The following is a 5,165-nucleotide window of genomic DNA, read 5'->3' on the forward strand; positions in this document are numbered from 1 at the left end:
TAGAGGAGGAGAATAACATTCGGCTCATCAGACAATTCATTAAAAAAAAAGTTTGTCCCACATCTCGAGTCTGAAGTCTTTTCAGGATGAGTTTCAAGTCAAGTCTGAGGGCACTGTGTGTGCGATTTAAGTGCGACTCGATTCCCCATCCCTGGTAAGTGGGGGTTGTGAGTGATTTGGGGGTTTCTGTTATGGCCACTGGGATTGTTCTTGGCCATTTAGCCCAACTAATGGCATCTCTGCCATGCCAAATCACCCTTCTCTACAAATATTTGGACCTGAATATCCCTCAGGGGACAAAACGAGTTCTTTACTTGATGTACTGTGCATCCCCAAACCTTTGAATTTGGAGGAAGGAGGAACCTGATCAACTGGTGTAAATAGAAGAACAAAAGGCTTCAGCACAGAAAGAAGCATTTATCTTCTTCTGTGCGTTGCTGGTGTCACGCTGAATGTCCCTGCCGCCTCAGATCTCTGCTGAACAGATAACGCTGGCTGTGCCCTAACAAGACGTACTGTCACGGTTGACTTCACTCCTCTCAGGTCTTCTAATCAAGGCGGAAGAAGGAGACCAAATTAATTCACCTTAAATGGGATAAGGAAACACAGCACTGTGCTTGCTTGTTCAGTCGACACGTGAGAAATAACCATGCAAGTAAAGAATCATCCGATGTACTAAAGACCAAAATCACCAGCAGGAATTAATACGCTGTCTTTTTTCCAACACAGATCAGCGGCTTGATTTTGACTATTGAAAGTTGCTTGTTACTGTGGGGAACCGAAGCATTAAACGTTCATCTCTCCAATAACCTCCGAGCCATTGGAAAGCTGTTATGCTTGGAACAGAGCACGGCTCGAGTGCCACTTGGCTCTCTCTCACGGCAGGTTGTTTTACTCGGCCTCTCCTGACAACACAGAGACTTCATTAGACCTGGATTCTAATGCTCAACATTATTGCTAGTTTAAGACGGTTTGGGCTTCTATTTTGATAGGAACAATAAGCTTTTACTGACTTGTAAAGAGACAACTGCACCACCGAACGCACCTCATGATAACCTTAATAGAAATTGTGTAAAGTACTATGTTAGCTTCTAATTTTGGGAATATTTTATCAAAATCATGCACAAGATATTTAGCCTGTGATGTTTTTAATTTCGATTCATTTTATTGGGGATGTTGCAGCCGTGAAAAAATAAGGTGTGTGAAACTGTCAGCACTGTAGAATAAACCCCCTTTTTTTTTTTTTACTCTAACCCATCAAATTTGTATTTGATAGAATGTTGCAGCCATCAAAAATAAGGTGTTCATTATTTCACATACAGCCCTTTTCTCTCCAGACACTTAATTAAAGTGTTTCTTTTATTGCTAGCTCAGACTGCCTCCTCAATTGAGCCACTACTTAAATGAATTGATCATGTAACCTTTGCATCGTTGGTTTGATAATAATTTGAGACTAAAAGTGAAATAATATAGTAAAAACGTTCTTGTGTTTTGTAATTAACGTATCTGTAGAAACCACTGAAGGTGGAGAGTTAAAGGTATTTCGGATTATCCTTGTGTGTGTGTGTGTGTGTGTGTGTGTGTGTGTGTGTGTGTGTGTGTGTGTGTGTGTGTGTGTGTGTGTGTGTGTGTGAATGCGCCCTGAAGGCTAAAACAGGTCACAGAGTCAAAATGCTCATTTGAAGATCAGGGCCTGCTATAATTTTCACACTTCCCCACGTGCTGGCTAATTGACCCTAATTGCCCAATTATCTGGTCAGTGATTTCCTTTTAATTATTCTGGGTTTTTTCTCCCCCCCACTCCTTTACTTTCCTGCATATTGCTACAAATAAAGACAGGCTTTGTTTGGAGTGTCATGTTCAATAAAGTGGGCTGGGGTGGGTCCCAATTAATTTGCTGAGCTCATACACAGGAGAAAAATTGGAACCTAATGGGGACATTTCCTCAGGACATAGTTTAATCTGATTACATCAGCTTTCATTTGAGCAATGTTGCCTGCAGGGTATGCATTTGTCTTGAAGGTATGCTTGTTAAACGAAGAAAAATCTTAACCATCCTCTGATCCTAAATTACTCACCTGTAAATGTCCCCGTGTCTGAGACGTCATTAATTTGACCCCAATACGACCAGAAGATGTTTGGACCAATAAAACATTCTTACAATGGCAATACAATGAAATACTAGAGCAATTAAGGTAAAAAAGCCACTTCCCTCAAATACATTTTTTTTTCCACTTGCCCTCATCTGTACCTAGACACGACATCTTCAATATCTGGTTATGTATGCCAGTGTTCTGGCATATCCAGCACTGACTTCTGCATCCACAGTCATCTGCAGTCTGCGGACTATCCTGGGTAATGCTGCTGTGTAAAAAAAGAAAAAGGCAAATATTTCACACAGCACCCCAATCTGGTAAGAATTTACAACAAGGTACACAAAAATGTAGGTAGTTACTGAGGAACGAATGACAAACAGATGAGGAACGGATAAGGAACAAATGAGGAACGGATGAAGAATTAATGAGGAAAGGATGAGGAATGGATGAAGAACAAATGAGGAAAAGATGAGGAACAGATGAGGAATGGATGAAGAAAGGATGAGGAATGGATGAAGAAAGGATGAGGAATGGATGCGGAACGGATGAAGAAAGGCTGAGGAAAAGATGAGGAACAAATGAGGAATGAATGAAGAAAGGATGAGGAATGGATAAGGAACAAATGAGGAACGGATGAAGAATTAATGAGGAAAGGATGAGGAATGGATGAAGAACAAATGAGGAAAAGATGAGGAACAGATGAGGAATGGATGAAGAAAGGATGAGGAATGGATGAAGAAAGGATGAGGAATGGATGAGGAACGGATGAAGAACGGATGAAGAACGAATCAGGAAAAGATAAGGAACGGATGAGGAATGGATGAAGAATGGATGAGGAACGGATAAAGAACAAATGAGGAACAAATGAAGAATTAATGAGGAACGGATAAAGAACAAATGAGGAACAAATGAAGAATTAATGAGGAAAGGATGAAGAACGGATGAAGAACAAATGAGGAAAAGAAAAGGAACGGTTGAGGAATGGATGATGAAACGATGAGGAACAGATGAGGAACAGATGGGGAATGGATGAAGAAAGGATGAGGAATGAATGATTAACGGTTGAGGAATGTATGAAGAACAGAAGAGGAACAACTGGTTCGTTAATGAGCAGGCTGAACAGGCTACACGTTGTGAACAGCTGTGGCCCGCTTGCCTGGGCCTTCGGTAACTGTAGCAGTTAGCAGGGTTAGCATAGCGGCGTTAGCCAGAACCAGTCTGGATCACTTTAATCGCTGTGTCTCATTTGTTTTTGTGAGTAACCAACTCGGGTACGCTAGCTAAATAATTCAATGAGAGTACACGAATGTTGAAATGACATAAAATGCCCGTCCCTGTTAGCCGTGATAAATTAGCCTGAAGCTAATGCTTAGCTACCTGTTCAGGAGGAAATTAGCCAACTCTGCGTCCTTTTGGGCTCTAAGCTGTCTCCAACTTTCAAATAGATTTCTAATATTTACACAAGGTTTGTTACGTCTCTGGTCACGTTAGAAACAGGCCAGGGTTTTTTAGGTTGTGTAGAATCTATCTCCGTTGATCCCGTTGGTTTGTTTGCTGCTTTCATAGCTGTAACATTGCTGGGTTTACGTTTTTACAGATGTACATCTGGCAACCCGCCCTGGCTGTCAACCTGGGAAGTTGATACCAACACAGACAAACATTCAGAAACAGAAATTCAGAAATTCCGTCACGGAACAGAAATCTCAAAAGGAGAAAATACTAGCATTAGCATTGTTGTCAGAAAACATATGTAAGTGTTTCAACTTTGCATGTTTCCCTAATATCTGATTACGCATTGGGGTCATTTTTGGATTTATTACAGTAAACATATTACACGTTGATGTACACATAAATGACCTTGAGTCTGTAAATAAAGAAATAATACACGTTGTACCTTCAACAAAGCATTTTTACACTATGGTATTGCTACTTTTAAAAGGTAAAAGATTGCAATCTTTCTTCCACCACTGACTAACACAAGGGAAAACACACAAACTCCACATGGACCAAAGGCTAAGATTGTTATTTTGCATGTTAACATAATAAATTACCTATAAAGTTGCATATGCCATACACTCTGACATTTTTCTGTTAAACCCACAATGTTTTTGGCAATGATCCGTCCAGTGTGAGGTTTATATGTATTTCCAGGTCTGAAGAGTCTTCTCATCTCTTATCCCCCCCCAACTTTCTCTCTCTATGTCTGTCACTCGGACTCTAATAGCTCTTCTCTTCCTTTCTGCTAGTCTTAGGAGTATCTCTGTGCTGTGGACCTTCAAATCATATTACCCAAGGCTAGTCCAGACTCTTGAAATTGTAACCTTATGATCCTCCAGGCCAAACTTAATGGGACACCAGAGTCTCAACCCGCCCCAACCAGCCTAGTGCATTAGTGCTACTCGGATTCGATCACATCCAGGCCCGTCAGAGACGCCCTTCAGACCAACTAACTGCAAATCTGAGGCGGCACCTCTGGGCCCAAGACCTGCCCGAGTTTACCCATAGCCTCAGGTCATGTGACCGCACTGACCAGCCTCGTTGCCCTCAGGGAACGTACACCGCGGCAGCAAAGAGGGGCCGACCCACAAAGACCAGCATGGTCAGACACAGGATGGTCACATGACGGCCCCTCCCCATTTTCTGTGGCCAAAGATATGAAATAGAGAACATCTGCAGGGCATCGCTGCAAGCAGCAAGAGGCAGGTCTTTGGCTGCGGGGAGGCTGGTATGAGAGAAAAGATGAAGAAATGGAAACATATCAAGTACTCAGTTTTGTTCCAATTACGGGATCTCAATTGCAACTTTTTCTACACATTGGAAACCCCTGATGTCATGAATACACACTGCGGTTCAGCTAGTCTCGCATTGCCAGGTGACGGACATCTGGTCAAAATGAGGGACATCAGGCGGAAATTCTCTTAACCCTTGTGCTGTCTTCCCTTTCGAGACCTTCTCGTGTCCCTCGGGTCAAAATGACCCGTGACTCATTTGGGATTTTAAAAACAATTCTGAAATAAAATTTTACTTCATAATCTATTAATGAATATTGTCTTTATCTCATTTTCCAAC

Source organism: Etheostoma spectabile, chromosome 6 (genome assembly GCF_008692095.1).
Source record: "Etheostoma spectabile isolate EspeVRDwgs_2016 chromosome 6, UIUC_Espe_1.0, whole genome shotgun sequence".
Classification (NCBI taxonomy): Eukaryota; Metazoa; Chordata; class Actinopteri; order Perciformes; family Percidae; genus Etheostoma; species Etheostoma spectabile.